Here is a 23,384-nt window from a genome sequence, read left to right as displayed (position 1 = left end):
ACTTATATGATATGTTAAATATTGCTATTGATCCTGAAAATACAGGTGATTATCTCTGCATTTGGTGATTTTCGTGCATCTAGTGTAAAATCTGAGAATTTCACAGCCATTTTAAGTTTTGGTATACTTATATAAAAATAAATAATCGGGATTTTATTAGGGAATGACTTTGAATTTTTTGATGCCGCTGCTCATGGAGACTCATACTACTATATGGCTAAGGTAGGTGCCTGTTTTGGTTTTAGGTCAGTAGTGGCTTTGGTTTTGAAAATATTTGGATTTGAAGTTTTTGAAAATAGGCTCCCTACGGATCGGCCCCGTTTCCCGTGTCACGTAAGTAGGTTATGAAGTCTATGACTCTACATGTTTATGCCACTTTCACTCTCACACAGTATGTAAAGCAACAGCATGCAAAACACAGCTGCCATAGTAGAACCCAATTCTGTGTATCAAACACAACTGCTTATTGCAGCAAAACAACTTTTGGCCATGGCTAATCGGCCGTCATCTTGCCATTGTTAATTTTGAATCGCATGCACGCTGTGCTTCCGCTTCCATGGATGCCCTGCGTGTACCGTCACACCCTGGATCGAGTGTCACAGCGTCACAGCGTGGAGCTCGAAACTCCACGCTGTGACACTGCACATAAAGTAGCAAAAGTGGACCCTGCTCCGGTTGCATTCACAAGCGAAGCAGGGTGTGCTTAAAGTGGACCGAAACCCATGATTTTTGAGCGGACAAGAGTTCGATTGTTTGGTCCGAACTAGAGTTTGGATATGCGTTCACATTTACAAAACAAAGTGGACTATCTGTAAAAAAGAATTCTGGTCCCTTTAAAACGGACCAAACAGTGCTAGTGTGAAAGCACCCTAAGTGACTGGCTTCACTGGGGGTTGAAGCTGAGAAGTGTAACAGAATGTAGGCTGAACTTGAGCTTGTGCTGGCCATATTCAATGATATTTCCGTAATTTGCCAAGGGTCAAAAAAACTGGGCCGCGGGCCGTTGTTTGGACACCAACCATTAAGAAGTGTGTATTACTAGGATGATTGTGCTTCAGATTCAAATACACCCGGCCAATCTCACCAGTCAAAGTCTTGAACATTTTCTTAGACTGATGGGGTCGAGAGCGAATCCATGCAATCCCATCCTTCCTCCTGGGATATAACTTAAAATCAACAGTGTTGTGATTTTTCCAAGCACAACCACCATTTTGTTATAACGAATGACACAATCTTCACACCTTCCTCCACCACCATCATGTTTCTGCCGCCTTGCATGTCGGAAGAGGTACCATAAAACACCAGTGTCTCAAGGTACCATGGGTTCAGACAGGCTGTAAAAGTCAGGGACCAGCTGATGATTATGTGCTCAGCAACACATCAGACTCATCTAGGTTGTTTTATGACCCAGCAGTATCCCCCACAAACAGTAATTGTATATGGAATGCTTAGTGTTGAATAATTTAAGTTGGATATACAGTAAAGAAATACGATTTTCTCTTTAATTTCAATGTTACCAATGCATGGATCGTAAAGACACAGTCAGGACTATAGGCTACTGTAGTTTTGTGTATATACATTTTGGTACATTTGGTACTGTTCACACTCACAGCTCATTTCCAACGCTTACATGCCAGTGAAAGTCACATACGGTAATGAAATTTGACAGATCTAGTTAAGCTCACTTTGTCATAATTCATTATATATATATCCACAGCACGCACCACCATTCAGTTATAATTGGTTGTTATTTCAGATTTCACTTTTATTTGCAAGACAGCTCGATGACACTATACGTTTCAACTCTCTCATCTAATTATGAAGAGAAGGCCAATTGACATATGACAGATGATATTCTGTACCTGCTTAGATTATAGTGCGATATGCATGTGACTACTTGATGGCTCACTGAAGAGGTGTAACCCACCTGTAATTAGGACCCAAATGACTTTGCAATAACTAATTATTGATGGTGCCAATATGCGACAGCATCTAATAAATATGCACGTTGGACTGTACAGTATGTTTAAACAGTACACAGGAAATGGAGGGGTGTTGTGTCCATGTACAGTGAAATATCTCTGTGGCGTTAAGTAAGTAAAAGTAAAAATTTGGATAATTGCACTGAGAAACCTAATCGTTATGCTATACGGTGGTACCTGAACTTACGAACATCTCCATATACAGAATTTTCAAGTTATTACATGCCTCAATGGGAAAGAAAATATTGCCTCTTGTTCCGAAAGAAATTTAAGGATACAAAAGGCAAAAATACAGGCTGCTACTTGAAGCTCGCAGAGTTTACTGCACTTATACTTATAGCTGCTCTACCATTGGCTGTAGCCGAGCATCTTCTTAGTATCCAATAGCTCCTTTGCTCATTAATATTCATGACGTTAGCAACTGTTGCTAGTGGGTCAAACTCGCGTCTGTCCCTCATGCTCGATGTGTGTAAATAGTGTACGAACGTGATGTTTACTGAGCTAAACCTACCAATTAGGTCCGAAAATGATGTCCCTGGTGCCAAATTCACTGGTAAAGATGTGGAAGAACATACAAATGTTCAGTTAAAGAGAATTATAATACCAAGGGGCTGTGAGATGTCAATTGAACCGTTATGTGGCAAGATAATAAACATTGATAAAGTTAACAAAAAAATAAATCACATTCATGACCAGTTATCGAAAATAGATCGAAAATTACGAACATTTCCGAATGTAGCCCGGAAACAGCCGAATGGGCCTGTGACGTCACAGCCAGGAAACAAAAGGTCGAGGCAGGTGCCATCGTTGTTTATCGACGAGAGAGTTGCGTTCGTGTTTTATCAAAAAATCACTAAAATGGTTCAAATCTGTCGTGCTATGTGGTGTACAAATAGCCATTTGTCGCAATGTAGTGCCCATGAGTTCCCGAACGCGAGAAAAAGAGCTGGACTACGCAGACAATGAGTAAAGTTCGTCCTTGCAAAGAGGGCTAATTTCGCTGACCCAGCCTCCGGCACGGTTTTGTGTGGTGCGCATTTTACACCTGAAAGCTATTCGAAAAATAGGCCTACATGACTGTTGTGATATATACAGTAAATGTCAGTCAAAGCATTAGTACCACCTACAAGTAACTAGGTAGGAGGCATGTGTATACAACCCCTAGCAAAAAGTATGGAATCACCAGTGTCGGACGAGCACTCACTCAGACATTTTATCATGTAGAACAAACTCAGATAAAAAAATAATGAATTAGTTCAAAAGTGCAACTCTTTAGCAGTCAGAAACATTACAAGAAATGAATAAAAAACATTGTGGTGGTCAGTAAATGTTACTTTTATAGAGCAAGTGCAGGGAAATGTAAATAGAATGACTCCATTCTGTGGAAAAAACATGGAACCATGAGAAACAAACAAAGAAATAACAATCAAAACACATCCGTAGTATTTCGTTGCACCACCTCTGGCTTTTATGGCAGCTTGCAGTCTCTGAGGCATGGACTTGATGAATATTCTTCATCAATTTGGTGCCAACTCTCTTCGATTTCAGTTGCCAGATCATCCTTGCAGGTTGGAGCCTTGCTGTGGACCATTTTTTTCAATTTCCACCACAAGTTATCAATAGGGTTGAGATCTGGGCTATTTGCAGGCCATGACATTGACTGGATGAGTCTTTCTCCAAGGAATGCTTTAACAGTTTTAGCTCTGTGGCATGATGCATTCTCATCTTGGAAAATGACAAACATATTTTCAGTTAAAGGGATAAGAAAGCTGTCTAAAATTTCAATGTAAACTTGTGCATTTATTGAAGATTTAACCACAGCCATCGCCCCATTGCCTATGCCTGACATGTAGCCTCATATCATCAAGGGCTGAGGGAATTTTGATGTCTTCTTCAGGCAATTATCTTTGTAAATCTCACTGGAACAGCACCAAACAAAAGTTCCAGCATCATCACCTTGTCCAATGCAGATTCTTGACTCTTGACACCTCGTCCAATACAGATTCTTGACTCTTGACAAGAGTCAGAGGTGGTGCTGCTAAATACTAGAGATGTGTTTTGATTGTTATTTCTTTGTTTTTTTCTCATGATTCCATGTTTTTTTCCCCTCAGAATGGCGTGATCCCATATCTATTTCCCTGCACTTGCTCTATAATATTAACATTTACTGACCACCACAATGTTTTTTATTCATTTCTTTTAGTGTTTCTGAATGCTAAAGAGTAGCACTTTTGAATTAATTATTTTTTTCAAGCTTTTTATCTGAGTTTGTTCTACATGATAAAATGTCTGAGTGAGTGAGACTGGTGATTCCATACTTTTTGCTAGGAGTTGTATATATATATGTATACAATCCCCCCGCACACACACAAATTCTTAATCTCCAGTTCTCAACAACTTCATAAAAAAAAATATTGTTCATAAATATCACGATTGATACAGTATGTGAGTCAATTTGACTGTTGCCAACAGGTCAGAACAACATTGGCAGTTAGATAACATTTTAATTTTTCTCAGGTCATTCAATGGTATACAGAAGCAGTATGGCAAAACGCCACGCTAAAAAATAAGTAAAAATATCAAAATGGCTTTCCTCTTTAGGGCAGGCTGTGGCAGGCAATGGATCAGGATTGTCATCTGTAGGACCATGGCCCCCAACAAAATGTTTACTGCATATGAAGGTGAATGGCTTCACCTTGCTGGCATTAAACTGGTCTTTTGGACGTCCGCACAAGTTGATCCATTTTTCACAGAGTTTTTGGCTTTGGGAAATGTATGAAAAAAACATCCTTCATTTGTGGACGGTCGTAATGTCTAGAGTCGTTTCTACAAGTTCCATAGCAGCAGTGTTTAGTCGGCATGTTCTTTTTTGAAAGATTACCGGCAGAAAACAAGCAGTGCTAGCATGGGTTGTATGCGGGTGCGCTTCTTTGTTGACCCCCTCCAGGTTTATGATGGTGATGTCACGCAGCCTTGCGGTCTAAAAATGGCATTCGTGCGGTACGCTTTTGGATAACAAGGACCTCTAATATATGTGTATGTGCGTATCCCAGCGTCCTCTTTATTCGCCATAAGGTGTACTGACAGCTTTACGTGAGTGTATTAACTTTTATTCTTTACTCTCTTACTATTACTATTACTATCTGCTATGGTTTTTTAAATTTTGCACAAGTCACATTTTATGTTTACTGTGCAATAATCTAATTGTAACATGTATTTTGACCTGTATTGATGCATTTTTATGTTTTATGAAATTTAATTTTGGGGGACAGTTAATATGGAAAACGCGTCTCTACTTCAGGAATTTTTAGTTTACGAAACTACTTCCAGAACCAATTAATTTCGTATGTAGATGTACCACTGTAATTTGAAATGGAATTAATTACAGTAGTCTGAGAATTCAACCCAATATATTTTTCATATTCAGTCTCACCAATAAATTCAATTTTAGTCTTGCAGTGACAGATATCTGGGTACTGGCAAAAGCAGTCAATCAAGATCTCTTTTTGGCCGATCAGCACAGTTATTTTTGAGCATGTAATTCTTGGGCTTTGTGAAAACGCAGTTGGAAAATATTTGGAAAAAAAAAATCATGTTTTCAGACTTCCATCAGTGACTCAAATACACAAACATTAGTGAAAATATCACGATTTTGAAGGAAGTAACACGTTTTTCCATTGAGTCAAGGCTGATTTGAGAAGAAAAATGACCAGAATTGCTTATCTTTGTTCTTTACAAGTCTCACTTGTGTCTTTTGATGAATGCTCTCAAAATTGAACCCAATAAACTCTCCAGCCACCAAGAAAACAATAAAAGGCTGTCAAAGTTTTCATCATGGCAAGTCGTTGCCAGCTAGCCTCAAATCTTTAATTATAGATCAATTTCTTATTACACAGTCCGATCACAAAACAACCGCTTGGAGACCTCCTGCAGGACTATTGAACACACTTCACAGCGATTAATAAGTGTCAATAGCCAGAGCAACAAATAAGAATGTTGAGAGATGCATGTCTTCAATAACTGCAAAATGTACATAATTGCTGGAGGTGTATTAACACGCTGATTCATTTGAGGACATATTGGATTCTAGTAATAAACGCACCAAGTGCAAATGTAATTTATGAGGTTGGTGACGCCCTAAGACAGGAATGTAGGCCATCGTGTGATACTAATGCTCTCCCCTGACACAAATAAGATGGTTGGGACCTAAAAAACTTTTGGTGGAAGAAAGTCTTGCATGTATTAAAGTTCAAAGGACTGATGTAAGAATAAGTGTAACTGCTGCACGAAAAAATCTAATAGCATAATGGTGTACCTGAATACCAATTACATTCTAAGAGCCTATTTCTGAAACCGTCACACAACATTTGTCCGCTTCAGTGGCATTAATGGATTGAATGCTCACAGTAAGTTTAGTAAGTCAAGAGGGCAGGGCAAGCATACAATAGTACATTTTAATCACGCGGCGTATATTGCACAGGATGTCAGCGGAGAACATATGAATGTAGGAAATAAGCATAAGTCAAGTGAGTATGACACATACAGAGACTCTGGAGAGTCTAGACAGACACAACAGCTCAGACCATTGGTGGCACATTAATGTTTTTTTTTGAGAAGGGGATTAATGTCTAAATAGGTTATCTGTGCCGAGTGTTGGTATCTGCCCCCACCACGCAGTAGTGAGAGCCATCAGTCTCAGACTACAAACACATATAATGTGTTTACACTTTGAAGAACCTTGTATCAAAGCAGAGCAGGTTTATGGATTATATGATCTGTAAGCAAATTATTATGCAAAAGTTCCATAGGGCAAAAGACCAGTCGTCTGAAATGTTCATTTTTGTTCTTTAACCTTTTCAGGGATCATGGCATGAACATTAACAATCTGTTAAAGCGATCCATGGATAGAAAGACTTGTAGTTCTTAAAAGATAAATGTTAGTACAAGTTATAGAAATTTTATATTAAAACCATTCTTAATGTTTTCGTTTTGATAAAATTTGTAAAATTAAAAAAAAAAACTAGTAGCTCGCCATTGTTGATGTCAGTAATTACACAAAGCTCATGGTGCTGAAACCCATAAAATCAGTCGCACCCAAGCGCCAGCAGAGGGCGACAAAAAACACAAGTGGACATGTCACTGTGCTGTCATTTTAATCTGTTTGAGCGGGGCATGTGCGTTAATTGCGTCAAAAAATTTAATGTGATTAATTTAAAAAATTAATTACCGCCTGTTAACGCGATAATTTTGACAGCCCTAATTATTTTATTTTTATTGATATTGTTTTATTATTATTATAGTTTTTTGTACATACAGTGGGGAGAACAAGTATTTGATACACTGCCGATTTTGCTGGTTTTCTGACTTGCAAGCCATGTAGAGGTCTGTAATTTGTATTATAAGTTCTCTTCAACTGTGAGGGATGGAATCTAATACAAAAATCCAGAAAATCACATTGTATAATGTTTAAATAATAAATTTGTATTTAACTGCATGAAATAAGTATTTGATACATTACCAACTAGAAAATATTTTGGCTCTTAGTTCTTTTTTAAGAACCCCTCCTGTTCTCCACTCATTACCGGAAGTAACTGCACCTGTTTGAACTTGTTACCTGTATAAAAGACACCTGTTCACATGCTCAAACAAACAAACAAACAAACAAACTCCAACCTCTCCACAATGGCCAAGACCAAAGAGCTGTGTAAGGACATCAGGGATAAAATAATAGACCTACACAAGGCTGGGATGGGCTACAGGAACATAGGCAAGCAGCTTGGTGAAAAGGTAAAAACTGTTGGAGCGATTATTAGAAAATGGAAGAAGTTCAAGTTGATGGTCAATCTGCCTCGTTCTGGGGCTCCATGCAAGATCTCACCTCGTGGGGCATCACTGATCATGAGGAAGGTGAGGGATCAGCCCAGAACTACATGGCAGGACCTGGTCAATGACCTGAAGAGAGCTGGAACCACAGTCTCGAAGAAAACCATCAGAAACACATTACGCCGTCATGGATTAAAATTCTACAGCGCATGCAAGGTCCCGCTGCTGAAGCCAGTGCATGTCCAGACACGTCTGAAGTTTGCCACTGACCATCTGGATGATCCAGAGGAGCAATGGGAGAAGGTCATGTGGTCGGATGAGACCAAAATTGAACTTTTTGGTCTAAACTCGGCTTGTCGTGTTTGGAGGAAAAAGAAGGATGAGTACAACCCCAAGAACACCATCCCAACCGTGAAACATGGAGGAGGAAACATCATTTTTTGGGGCTGCTTCTCTGCCAAGGGTACAGGACGACTGCACCGTATTGAGGGGAGGATGGATGGGGGCTATGTATCGCCAGATCTTGGCTGACAACCTCCTTCCTTCAGTGAGAGCCCTGAAGATGGGTCGTGGCTGGGTCTTCCAGCATGACAACGACACAAAGCACACAGCCAAAGCAACTAAAGAGTGGCTCCGTAAGTAGCATCTTAAGGTCCTGGAGTGGCCTAGCCAGTCACCAGATCTGAACCCGACAGAAAATCTATGGAGGGTAGCTGAAAGTCCGTGTTGCCCGGCAGCAGCCCCGAAACCTGGAGGATCTGGAGAAGATCTGCATGGAGGAGTGGGCCAAAATCCCTGCTGCAGTGTGTGCAAACCTTGTCAAGGACTACAGCAAACATTTGGTGTCTGTAATAGCAAACAAAGGTTTCTGTACCAAATATTAAGTTCGATTTTTGTGATGTATCAAATACTTATTTCATGCAATTAAATGCAAATTTATTATTTAAAAATCATACAACGTGATTTTCTGTTTTTTTGTATTAGATTCTGTCCCTCACAGTTGAAGAGAACTTATGATACAAATTACAGACCTCTACATGCTTTGCAAGTGGGAAAACCAGCAACATCGGCAGTGTATCAAATACTTGTTCTCCCCACTGTAACTATAAATACATTGTCAGGGAAATTCAACTTTGAACTCCAAGACAAGTGTCAACTCGATAGCTCGATGAGAAATGAATCAGACCCCAACCATGGATTGCTTTGCTTCGAAGGCTTTATGAACAAGAGCTCTCGGGTACAGACGCGGAGCCACGCACAAAGTATCCTCTCCACATGTGGACAAAAGAGAAATGCAGGGCATGCCTCTATTTATGGGTTGACATCATAGAAATAAAACCGAAACTTATTATAGCATAACCTGGTAAAAACATCTCAAGTTACAAAAACTATCTCTAGTAGGGGAAAAAAACCTCAAGTTATGACCTTGAACACCGGCTCTGGCTAGAACGATGATGAGCTCAGTCTGATAAGCCACAGTCGCCCATTGTATTCATTCAGGGCATATTGGAAAACACAGGAACATAACAGTCCATATTTGGGCATAATGTGATACAGTCTACAATAGTCAAGGCTATGGGAAGGCACACTCAAACAGGTTAATATAACAATGATGCTCTATGCTACAATGTTCTCATGCAAGCATAACAAAAGCAAACAAAATATGTTGTATAATGGTTGTGTTTTAAGCATGAATGAAATTCTCTCACATACATTTATACATTAATGCAATGTTGATTAAACCTAAATCAATAAAATTAAAATGAATAAAACAGAAATACTAGTAGTTGCCGGGTCACGACGTACCCTATTTACGAGACTCCGTCTTTGTGATGCCGGAGTCTCGTTATTTTTTTTTTTTATAATGTTGACTTTTTTTTGTGATACATGTTTTTATCTTGACGCAGGAAGCGTAGAGTAGGTAGTACTAATGGCACGTGAGTAAGCGAGCATGCACACACGAATAAGAACGTACTTGCGCACATGAAGAAGAGCACACACGCACACATAAGGAAGAGCGCATTTCTTCCCACAAAGAAGTCGCACAGCCGAGTGAGAGAGAAAGAGGGGAAAGCCTGTCAACCTACGCGCACATTTGTTGCTTGTGTAGCATCTGCAAAGGTAAGACCTATATATAACACTTTTTGTACTGTTTATTGTGTGTTTATGTGATTGTTTTTGATGATGTGCAGACGCTAACAGATTCCTGTTAGGGTCCGCAAATGCAGAGCAGACAACAATTGAGTGAATGCGTATAAGAGTTTATTAATACAAACAAAACAAACATGCGATCGTGGAAAAAGGGGAATAACAAAACGGGTCCGTAACAATAGGTCGACGGGGATCAAATAACACAAAACTAAGCGGTGTGCAGAAAGATATTAAGATAGTAGAAAATGAACACACTCAATACAGTGGGGTAAATAAGTATTTAGTCAACCACTAATTGCACCCCCTGAGCGATGGTGGCACATGTGACCTCAGGGAACATACTTTTTTTGCCGTACTAGAATACAGTGGGGCAAATAAGTGTTTAGTCAACATCTAATTGTGCAAGTTCTCCCACTTGAAAATATTAGAGAGGCCTGTAATCGTCAACATGGGTAAACCTCAACCATGAGAGACAGAATGTGGGAGAAAAAAAAAAAAAACAGAAAATCACATTGATTGATTTTTAAATAATTTATTTGCAAATCATGGTGGAAAATAAGTATTTGGTCAATACCAAAGTTCATCTCAATACTTTGTTATGTACCTTTTGTTGGCAATAACGGAGGCCAAACGTTTTCTGTAACTCTTTACAAGCTTTTCACACACTGTTGCTGGTATTTTGGCCCATTCCTCCATGCAGAACTCCTCTAGAGCAGTGATGTTTTGGGGCTGTCTTTGGGCAACACGGACTTTCAACTCCCTCCACAGATTTTCTATAGGGTTGAGATCTGGAGATTGGCTAGGCCACTCCAGGACCTTGAAATGCTTCTTATAACGCCACTCCTTTATTGCCCTAGCTGTGTGTTTGGGATCATTGTCATGCTGAAAGACCCAGCCACGTCTCATCTTCAATGCCCTTGCTGATGGAAGGAGATATTCACTCAAAATCTCTCGATACATGGCCCCATTCATTCTTTCCTTTACACAGATCAGTCGTCCTGGTCCCTTTGCAGAAAAACAGCCCCAAAGCATGATGTTTCCAGCCCCATGCTTCACAGTGGGTATGGTGTTCTTCTGATGCAATTCAGTATTCTTTCTCCTCCAAACACGACACCCTGTGTTTTTACCAAAAAGTTCTATTTTGGTTTCATTTGACCATAACACATTCTCCCAGTCCTCTTCTGGATCATCCAAATGCTCTCTAGTGAACCACTGACGGGCCCGGGCGTGTACTTTCTTCAGCAGGGGGACACGTCTGGCAGTGCAGGATTTGAGTCCCTGGCGGCGCATTGTGTTACTGATAGTAGCCTATGTTACTGTGGTCCCAGCTCTCTGTAGGTCATTCACTAGGTCCCCCCATGTGGTTCTGGGATACTGACTGAGATTGTGGACAGGTGTCTTTTATACCCATAATGAGTTAAAACAGGTGCCATTAATACAGGTAACGAGTGGAGCCTCGTTTGACCTCGTTAGACCACGTTAGAAGAAGTTAGACCTCTTTGACAGCCAGAAATCTTGCTTGTTTGCAGGTGACCAAATACTTATTTTCCACTCTAATTTGGAAATAAATTCTTTAAAAATCATACAATGTGATTTTCTGTTTTTTTTTTTTTTCCCACATGCTGTCTCTCACGGTTGAGGTTTAACCATGTTGACAATTAGAGGCCTCTCTAATCTTTTCAAGAAGGAGAACTTGCACAATTGGTGGTTGACTAATTACTTATTTGCCCCACTGTATCTCCAGGTGGCAAAATCTCCATGTGCCAACTTCAGCATGCACTCAGAGTTAAACTTCACATTTAGCAGGTAAATGTAATTATATATTAATAGTTCTCCTTGTAAGAAGATAATGGACTTCAGGAGCACTACCTTTATTTGAGATTTGGGATTCTTTCATCATTTATTTATATGCCGGCCTTCTGAGTGCTGTGGTAGCCACTTTGCAGCGTCCATGCCGGTTAACGTTACAGTATTTGAAGAATACTAGCCATCTATATATACAAACAGTTACAAAGACAATTTGACACAACATGTCCTTTTTTAAAAAAATTAATCCATCCAAATCAGTCTTGATTTGAGTCCTTTTTCGTACAGTATTAAATTACATTGAGCTTAAAGGGGAAGTTCAGAATTTTTGACATTAGGTTTAATCTTCGAGTTAGCAGGGGTTTAATTAGTCGGTGGAGTTGATTTCAACAAATTCTTTGCAGTTACTTAGTTATTGATTAGTATCAGTGCCCTGGAGTGGCTAAGCTAGCGTGAATCAACGAACCCGTCCTAGCATACCAATAAAAAACAACATACGCATGCATTAAAATCACCAATGACCCACTCAGTCAATAGTTTTGAATATGTATTCAGGATGAAGTTATAAAAACTTACCCTAGCATGTCAATAACTGTAGTATGAACAGCAACATTTGTTATTCAGTAGCTCTGTAGCTAACAGGCTGCAGAGAGAAGTGATATTTCCGGTGTGTTTATGTCGTAGCCAGCAACAAGTATCCACAGTTTGTATTGTTCCTCGTTTTTCGTAAGGAATATGTGGACGCTCTCATTTGCCCATTCTTTCTGTCTGTTTCCACAGCCTCTAAATCAGGGGTGGGCAAACCGGTTCACGGGGGCCGCAGTGGGTCCTGGTCTTTGTTCCAATTGATTCAGCACAGACAGTTTAACCAATGATGTCTCAGAGGAAACAAGAAGCACCTGACTGTAATCAACTGATTGCGCTTGTAAGAAACCATATTGGTGAAAAGCTGTCTTCATGATGGGTATGAACAAAAACCCGGGGGGCCGTAGTCGCAAAGTCAGAAAAAAAAGTACCCAGACTTAACGAGTTGCTTCAATCGGACGTCACTCGACATAATGCGCTGCCCGTTGAAAAGCAGTCTGTTAATAGTAAAACATAAGAAGGCAGTTAACAGTGTGGTCTATTTACCTACGTTGTTTTTCCTCCACTATTTGATCGCTTATGAGAAGGCAGGTTTCCTGGAAGTCAACTTGTATAAAAAAACGCTTGTAACTCTTTGAGGTCGCAACTGGTTCCATCCGAGTGGGATAAGTCGTACTTCCCACATTCCTCGAATGCAGCATGACCAAGAGTGGCCGAAGCACTTCTCTCTATAGACCCTACCCACGTGACGTCACAACTCCTTCCTCCTGACTGGTGCCGCCCAATTGTCCATCAACACATCATGTTTACCTGTTACGGCTACGTACATTCCTCCTATTTACGACGTGTTTTTCTGCTCGTTAACATTAATAATCAAAATGGTGAAGGCGTGTGTGGCGGTCGATTGCAATAACAGAGAAGATAGACGGAGAAGACGGAGAGACTTAAAGTTCTACCGGATTCCGAGAGACCCGGAGAGAAGAGAGCGAGATGGGCTGCTGCAATTCGACGAGAAAACTGGGCTCCAAACGATTACCACAGATTATGTAGTAGTCATTTTATATCTGGTAAGATACATTTAATATATATTTAGAGGGTTTTGGGCTGACAACCACAATTAAGATCATTGCTAGGCTAATCGCCGACAACATACACATATGTATGTAGTGAGAGTGCTATCGCTAAACCATATAAACATTAAAAGCCCTAACTCCATTGACAAACGACATAAAATACATTAGACTTGACAGTGGATGTTAGCAATAACAAAAGATTTTGAATTGAAAATTTCGTAACTCACCTTTCCAAGCACAAGATAGATTCCTGCCGAATTTTCGTGGACGAGGACCTGTTTCACCCAACCAGCAACGAAGTATTTATAAGCCTCCAAGCTCTTAAAGTTTTTCAAACTTTCGTGAGAATAGGCTGATTTTGTGTGGACAAGATAGTTGTACATATCAGGCTAGCTAGCAGATGTCAGGCAAATACGGCGGAGACAGCGGGTCGAAAAACATCGATTTAGGCATCAAATATGGATCTGGCGAATGGATAAACTGAAGCTTTTCCACATAACGCCTTTTATGCAACGCATCAAGTGAGTTTACGGCATCCGAAAGCACCGGGTCTTCCATGAAATGCATTATAAATTGCTCGATCAATTGAGACCATTGATAATACAGACACAAAATGACGGACAAGGGGGCGGAACCATACAGCGAGCACGTGATTTTGTGACGTCGGTGGGTAGGGTCTATAGACTCCAATCACGTGACGTCATAACTCCGCCCCCCTGACTGGTGTCGCCATATTGTCCGTCAGCTCATCGTGATTATATATTACGGCTACGTACATTCCTCCTATTACTGCGTGTTTTTCTGCTTGTCTAAGGAATCACCGCCTAGTAAACGAACCCAAAAACCTTCCTGACAATCGTTAACATTGATTAATCAAAATGTTGAAGGCATGTGTGGCGGTTGGTTGCAGTAACAGAAAAGATAAACGGTCATTTTAGTTGTTGCTGTGTGCCCATTGTTAAGAGGGCAAATCTCTAAAGCAGCACGGTTTGTTTATCTCGGTCCATGATGCGTTTGTGTCGACAGCCGTTAGACAGCGGCGAAAACATCAATATGATGCCAACACAATCGCAGACATCATCAGACGGAGACTACGAAGCTCGTCGTCACGGTCGCGCAGCAAGAAGGTGAGCGCAACAACAGGTGTTGTGCTGAAAAATAGCTGCCCTGCGTGACATGTCCCCCCTGACGGGAGCGCCCACACGGAAACGACTTTCTTGTACCGTGAATGTGTATTATTTTACTCTGCTTGAACTAATAAATGTCATACCTGTGTGATTGTCATTGGGATATGGTCGTGAAAACCTGTAGACTAATACATTTCTGTTCAAAGATGGTTATGTGGCCCAGTCCATGATTTGTTACTAAAATACAGTACTAATATTTTGTGTAATTTAATTATTCAAAACTGATCTTACAGTCGTAAATCCATTATTGTTATGCGTCCATGAAAACATTTGATGTTTTCACGTCAATAAAGCGTCATAAATAAGCGCCCCGTCAGAGGGGACATTTTACGTGGGGCAGCTATTTTTCAGCACACACCGGCCCATTGTCGATCAAGTTTCATTTTACAATCGTGTCAAAGCTCAGCTGACCAAATGTCGGTTTATATTTTCGGGCCGGTGCCGATTTTGGGTACCCGACTCCTCATCGTGACATAAACTGGAGTATGATTGGAAATTTTTTGGTCTCAGGACGAGCTCTGATGCACGGGACGGGACCGGACGGGAGGAAAAATCGGTTTGGGCATCAAATATGGATCTGGCGAATGGATCGACCGAAGCTTTTCCAAATAACGGCTTTTATGCAACTCATCCAATGAGTTTACAGCGTCTGAAAGCACCGGGGCTTCCATAATTTGCAAGTGAATCCACCTTTAGAAACTACGATCATTGACAATATGGACACACAATGACGGACAATATGGCGGCACAATACAGCGATCACGTGATTGTCAATTGTGGTCGCATTACGCATCTAAAAAAAATGTTCAGCAGAAATAAATGGATTACAGCAGTTTGGTATGACATTATTTTGGCCGCATGGGTATTTTGAACAACCATCTGCATTTTGAATTTATTTGACTATGTTATATCTGTTAATATAGTTTTTTTTAACTGGATTTTATCGGATGAGACCATTGACTTACGCTAGCTTAGCCACTTCGGCGCCCTGATATCAATAAATAACTAAGAAACTGCATGGAATCTGTTGAAATCAACTCCACCAACTAATTAAACCCCTACTAACTCGAAGATTAAGTCTAATGTCAAATATTCTGAACTTCCGCTTTAAGGCTTTCAAATACTGTATATAATATACAGTATAGTTGATTAGTTCACCTTTCTGTTATCAACCTTGTTTATACACTGGCGCCTGCCAAATAATACTAGCAGTCTGTTTACTCTCAGGCAGCAGCTTTTACAGTATCCAAGAGTCAAATCATAATTAAAGAAGTAAAGCTTTCAAATTCCTTTAATTACGGGCATAGTACTCCTCCCTATCCCTCCCACAACTCGCCTTTCTTGAAGAAAAATAATTACGCTTTGATGAACAAGGTCATTGTGATTTCAGCAAATATATACTGTACATAAATGTAAATTATTTTTTTATGTTTGAAGATTTGTATTTCTGTTTGATATGATCTTAACCAGTGTAATTATTACAAAACATGACAAGGCATGTATTTGCGAGGAAAAGTAATCCCCCCCCCCCCCCCCCTTTTTGAATATTTTGCTTTATTCTTGTAAACTATTTACTATTTATCATTGTTTGTGTGTTGCCCTGGAACATAATAACATATAATTTGCTATGGTGTTCTTATATATATGTCTATTTTTTAGTAGGTTGTAGGAATCCTATAGAAGAAATCTTTCTTTTCTGCTCAGTGAGTACAATGCATCACATGTGCTGAAAGCTGCAATGCGCAGAATAAGGTCTTGCATGCCACCCTCAGACATTGCTCACATGTAGAGGAGGGGTTTGAACATGAAGCTTGCATGGAAGATCCCTGCTGTTTTTTCTCGAGGACAGCAGCACATTTACAGCATATACTTATGGGACTGAGACAATGCACCAAAGGCGCACATTTTAATAAGCTATGAAGTACTTTAAATGTAAATATTTGTAAATATTTGTCACTAAAACAAATTTACTTGATTGAATTTACATTGCATGGACTACAGTGGTGAGAAACAGTATCTGGACCTTTTAGAATTTCTCACATTTCCGCATAAAGTCACCATGTAATGTGATCTGATCTTTGTCAAAATCATACAGATGAAAAAACAGTGTCTGCTTTAACAAAAACCAACCAAACATTTATAGGTTTTCATATTTTAATGATGATATTATGCAAACAATGACAGAAGGGGGAAAAAATAATTAAGGGGACCATCACATTAAATATTTTGTGCTCCCCCCTTTGGCAGCAATAACTTAAACCAGACGCTTCATGTACCTGCAGATCAGTCTGGATCATCGATTAGGACAATGTTGGCCTATTGTTCTCTACAAAACTGCTGTTGTGCTGGCTTTATGCAGTAATATGGGACATCAGTTGGCCATTTGCGGTGCGTTGCTGCCACCTGCCGGTCAGAATGGTTCGCTGGATCTATTTTTTTGTTGCAGTTTGGCTCATAAGCTCATTCACTTGCACGGTGCGTAGTGGTAGCATTGGCACTCGTGAGTGCTTTCTGTTGCGTTTCTGCCTCGAAAATATATATCTGTGATTATTTTACATTTATTATAACATATAAATGCGCAATATATGTATATTTCTGTGGTGAAGGGTCATATGTAAAAAACTTCATAAGTTGTTGTGTTATAGAAGCCAGCCTACGCTTAAGTCTGGTTGCTCAAGTGCGCTATCCATATGGTAGTTGTGTGTGTGGGTGTGTTGTGCAGTTTGTTGTATATTGAGTATTGAATATGTATGTGTATGGTTTTTTTTTTTTTTTTTTTGTAATAGTTTCACATAATTAAAGCAAGTGTCCTCACATAAAAGCAAGAAAAGACCAAACCTTGTGGTTTATGGAGGTGCATTCATTGTTAGCTGGCTGTCGGGCAGTGCAAAAAGGAAACAAACTGTTTTGGGCAGTACAGCTGTAGTTCAGTCAGATTCATGGGATGCCTGGCATGACTCGCTGCCTTTAGGTAATGCCACAGCATCTCAATGGGGTTCAAGTCTGGACTTTGACTTGGCTACTCCAGAATGTTGATTTTGTTCTTCTGAAACCATTCTGAAGTTGATTTACTTTTGTGTTTTGGATCATTTTCTTGTTTGTAGCATCCAACCCCTTTTTTTAGCTTCAACTGTCTGCCTCAGGTTTTCCTGCAAAACAGCCTGATAAACTTTTGAATGCATTCTTCCATTAATGATTGCAAGTTGTCAAGGCCCTAAGGCAGCAAGACAGCCCCAAATCATGATGCTCCCTCCACCATGCTTCCCGGTGGGGATGAGGTATTGATGTTGGTGAGCTGTTCCATTTTTCCTCCACACATGATGTTGTGTGTTCCTCCCAAGCAATTTAACTTTGGTGTCATCAGTCCACAAAATATTTTGCCAAAACGTCTGTGGAGTGTCCTAGTGCCTATCTGTGAACCTTAAATGAGCAACAATGTTTTTTTTTTTTTTTAGACAGCAGTGGCTTCCTCTGTGGGGTCCTCCCATGAACACCATTCGTGGCCATAGTTTTACATATAGTTGATGTGTGCACAGAGATATTGGAATGTGCCAGTAATTTCTGAAAGTCTTTAGCAGACACTCTAGCGTTCTTTTTTACCTCTCTGAGTCTTCTGCGCTGAACTCTTGGCGTCATCTTTGATGGACGGCCACTCCTTGGGATAGAAGCAACAGTGCCAAACTCTCTCCATTTGTAGACAACTTCTCTGACTGTCGATTGATAAACATCCAGATTTTTAGAGTTGATTTTTTTATCCTTTCCCAGCTGTATACACATCGACAATCCTTGATCGCTGGTCTTCAGACAGCTCTTTTGACTTTGTTCTGTAAAAATTGGTTTCAATTGCTCTTTAAGTCTTCTTAGACAGAAGGTTCACTTACTTATTTTCCTCCTTCTCTCATTGTTTGCATGTTATCCTCAATAAAATGTGAAAACCTATAAATGTTTGGGTGGTTTTAGGTAAAGCATATACTGTTTTTTCATCTGTGTGATTTTGACAAACATCCGATCACATTTGATGGAGATTTAATGCAGAAATGTGAGAAATTCCAAAAGGTTCAGAAATTTGTTCATACCACTGTATACAGCCCATGTTTACTAAAACACACCAACCTTTATGTGTTGAACATTCAGTGCCAAATTAACAGCATAAGAGCAGAGGATTTAATTGCTCTGTCTCTCACTACTATTTATGTTGCGTGCATAATGGAACAAATATGTACTAGTATATTTTTTTCAGCAGTGAATAACTAATTGACAGAACAATTAGATGTAATTCAAAAATTTTACACCTGGTAACCTCTCACAGCTGTGCCAGAACGAACTTGTTGGGAATCACAGTTTGAATATATTAAATAGGTATGTAAATAGCAAGAAGTAGAGTCTTTCGCATTTTACAGTACATGTACAGTATAAACGAATAGCCTGTAGGCAAGCAGTTGAGAATGAAATAAACGCCAGAAGATTTACTTATCAATAAAGGTGTGACAACATCTTGAATAATGTATAAACAGAATGCTTTAATAAACGATGCGTGCTGTAGCTGTATGCAAATGTAAAATGAACAAAGTAGTAAGTGCATGTAGCATAATTGTACGTATGTAATAGTGTAATGTTGTTTGACATTACTATGCATACAAGTGTAGAGAAGTGTTGGTACTCTCTGTTAATGAATGAAAAACCCATTAGTCATATTAATAATTTAAATATGATAATATACAATCGCAATATTATCAATATAATTAATAATGCTCCATTGACTTCGGCGCAGGCAGCATGGAGTCAATTCCCACTCAGTGGCAGTGTGATTGTGAGTGCGAATGGTAGTCTGTCTCTGTGTGTGCCCTGCATCTGACTGACAACCAGTTTAGGGTATAGACCGCCTTTTACCCGAAGTCAGCTGGGATATGCTCCAGCACCCTGTAATCCTGACAAGGATAAGCACTGTTGAAAATGGATGGATAGTTAATAACGATGGAAATTAACAACTGAAAATAGACATAGCCTTTGAATTTAAAGGGGAAGCTCAGAATTATTAGTCGGTGGACTTGATCTCAACAATTTCCGTGTAATTGGTTGGTTAGTTATTAGATTCAGGGCTCCGGAGTGGCTAAGCTAGCACGAGTCAACGAGCCCGTCCTAGCATGCCAATAAAAAACAACATATGCATGCATGAAAATCACCGATGACCCATGCAAGCAATAGTTTTGGCTATGTTTTCAGGATGAAGTTATTAAAACTTACCATTGCATGTTTATAACTGTAGTATTAACAGCAACATTTGTAATCCAGCAGCTCTGTAGGTAACAGGCTGCAGAGCTGAGTGATACTTTTTCCACCGGTGTATTTATGTCGTAGCAAGCAGCAACTATTCAAAGTTTGTATTGTTCCCAGGGGTGAAAGTGGCTAGAATTTCTTGCCGGAACTCCCCGACGTGATGGTCGCCACGGAGCCAGAAATTTTATTAATTTATCTATTTATTTTTTCTTTCATTTGGGGGGGTTAAACCTCTTAAACTACTGAAATGCAAAGAAAACTGTTTTAGCACAGTTATTTCTATAACACATACAAACGAATGATTTTCATTCAAAATTGTATTTTTTCAATGATTTGCAAAGTAAAAGTTGACAAAAACAGCAATAACCCCAACCTCCATCTCCTAATTTTTATTTTCCCTCATTTCCTTACATACTAAATGCCAAATCTCAATTTTAACTACTTCAGAACATCGGATGTAAATTAAAATTGAAGTTAATGTAAACATTTTTTTTTTTTTTTTTTTTAATAATAAAGATATAAGTAACATACATTCAGGAAAAATAAGTACAAATGACATATTATGCAGAGTGAAATGGAATATATTTTGAAGATCGCGTAAATATTGACTTTTTTAAGTCATAAGGAAATGAATAAGTAGCCTAACATAAATGAACAAATAAAAGTCCAAAGTGCACATTGACAGCTAAGATGTTCTGAACCTCCCCATCAGAGCAAATAAAACTAAATATGATAAATAAGCCTCCTCAACACTTTCGTTGCTCTTAAAGATTTGATCCATTTTATGTTGCATTGCCCTTTAAAAAAAAAAATATATATATATTTGCTGTTCCAGAAAACATGCACATTTGAACCAATCAGAGCTATCTCTGCTGATCACATGTCAGTATGTCAGCCAATTGAACGCATAAATGAGTCTAGGCGTTTTGCTTTGCTGTGTGCATTCACACATTGATGTGACTCATATTCGTCAGACTCAGGTAACTGCAGCAGCTGGGGAAACCTCCATGCCGTCTGTGGAATAAAATAAATAATAAATATTGGTGGAACCAGATTATGCTACACAAGCTCTTTATTATGCTTGTTGTTAACACTTGTGCATGTAAATCTAATGTTGGTAGATTGTTTTCTTCTTGGAGATTAAATGCATGTGTGGCAGTTTAGCATTTTTTTTTTTTTTACATAGCATTTTGACAGTTGCCGGCGTATTTTTGGAATCAAAGCACCGTGTACTGGAACAGCATTCCTGGCCAGAATCTAATACCGGAACAGCATTCCGGCCCTGAATCTTGTACCGGAACTGCGTTCCTGACCCTTCTGGCCCACTTTCACCCCTGATTGTTCCCTCGTTTTTCATAGGGAATATGTGGAAACTCTCATTCACCCATTTCTTCTGTCTGTTTCCACAGCCCCTAAATGCACTATGTCTAAATGCACACTTTCACTATGTTGTCGTTATTAAATCAAGACTCCAGACTGATGCTGAATTCGAGGAAGGTGGGAAGTTGGAGTTTTCCAACCTCCATCCGGGAAAAATATCATTGGAACGCCACTTGATCTGGGGGGCCCTAGTCGCGAAGTCAGAAAAAAAGGTACCCAGAATTCACGAATTACTTCAATCGGACGTCACTCGACAAAATGCGCTGCCCGTTGAAAAGCAGTAAATAGTAAAATACAAGAAGGCAGTTTACAGTCTGGTCTATTTACCTTAGCCGTTGTTTTTCCTCCACTATTTAGTCATTCATGAGAAGTTAGGTTTGCTGGAGGTCAACATGTCTTTTGTTGGCCAAAATAAAAAACACTTGGAACGCTTTGAGGTCGCAACTGGTTCCATCCGAGTGAGATAAGTATGACTTCCCACCTTCCTCGAATGCAGCATGAGCACAGTTGGCCGAAGCACTCCATTCTACTGTGCTTGCATTACGCATCTAAAAAAAAATAGTCCCCCAGAATTAAATGAATTACAGCAGTTAGTTGTGACATTGTTTTGGCCGCATGGGTATTTTGAAAACGATCTTCAGTTTGAATTTATTTGACTTTGTTAGCTCTGTTAATATCATTTTTTTAGTCGCATACTGGGAAGGGACCATTCACTCGCGCTAGCTTAGCCACTGCCCGAGCCCTGAAATTATTAAATAACTAAGAAACTGGACGGAATTTGTTGAAATCGACTGAACCCTAATGTAAAAAATTCTGAACTTCTGCTTTAAGTTTAACAAATTATTAAGAACAATTAATCAAAATTTCATCGTGAAAAACAAACACAAAAATAAAAAATAAAAACAGAAAAAATACCAGCCTGATCAGACCTGAACTGAGTTGCTAAAAAGCTGGACCACGCTTCCATGCTCACATTTGCCTTTTAGAGTTTCATGCCGGATGGTATTGAAAGCATTGGAGAAATCAATAAACTGCATCCACAAAGTGCTTCCTTTACTTAACATCAGGCTTGTCGAAAATCTCTGTCCAGTCCATAGACTGTCCAGACAGGGGGTGCAGAATCATCTGCTCAAAGGTTTTCATTCACTTTGATGCATACTCTGGCCTCTCTTTAGGATGGAGTGGTTTCAGCTCATGCATGACAGAAGATCACATACAAAGTCATCCGGGCTAGGCTCGGTTTACCTGAGACGCTGATGGGAATTATTAGTTGAAAATGAATAAATGCAGAACCACATTGAATTACAACTTGTGGGTGTTTCTCATGTTTTGACTTCTGGATTTAGACCGTCAATGAGGTTAGCGTTCAGTACTGCACAGATTCTCCAGTGAATGTTTTTCCCAGTATGTGCAAGGAATGCAAATGTTTTTCAAGGACCCTTCTGGCACACGGGCATGATGAATAAGATGCATGTTATAGGCAGAGAATGTGTCAAACCTCAGAGAGCGGCTAAGTCAACATCCATGACTCAGTCCCTGCTAGGAGCCTTCTGACCCACACAGGGGATCATGAAAGGGCAATACTGAAGGAAAATGAAATAAAACCGATCACAAATAATAATAATAAAAAAGACAGAATAGATAACAAAGTTAATTTGAGGTGTATATACATCTGCAGCACTGTGGTGGTGGACTCCCAGGGGTTGCAGTTTATTTATATTTCAAATGTTTTGGTCTAGTTCTCTCTCTCTTTCTCTTTCTCTCTCTCTTGTTTCCATCTCTTTCTGAGGTTTGCATCAAATAATCAACCTCATTTCCATTTTGCAGTCATAAAAAGTCATCAGGAAAGAATTAATGGAAGCTATCTCCTGTCTTTTTAGACTTTTTAAGAATGATCTAATGTGCTTTATGCTGCCTTTGTGAATTATTAATACTGAAGCAACAAAGCCATTCTCTAAATTAGAGAACTAAACTCCCTTCCCAAATAAATTCGCTGTCTAAAGAAACAAAAACGCAGCATATCATGTATTTTGATATTTAAAAAATTACGTTATTCTTTATTGTCATTGTATTAAAAAAACTAAACCGTGTGTATTTACCTCTTGTTCCCCTTTTCTAAA

This window comes from Corythoichthys intestinalis, chromosome 16 (assembly GCF_030265065.1).
Source record: "Corythoichthys intestinalis isolate RoL2023-P3 chromosome 16, ASM3026506v1, whole genome shotgun sequence".
NCBI classification, from domain to species: Eukaryota; Metazoa; Chordata; class Actinopteri; order Syngnathiformes; family Syngnathidae; genus Corythoichthys; species Corythoichthys intestinalis.
This window is presented reverse-complemented; position numbering follows the sequence as displayed.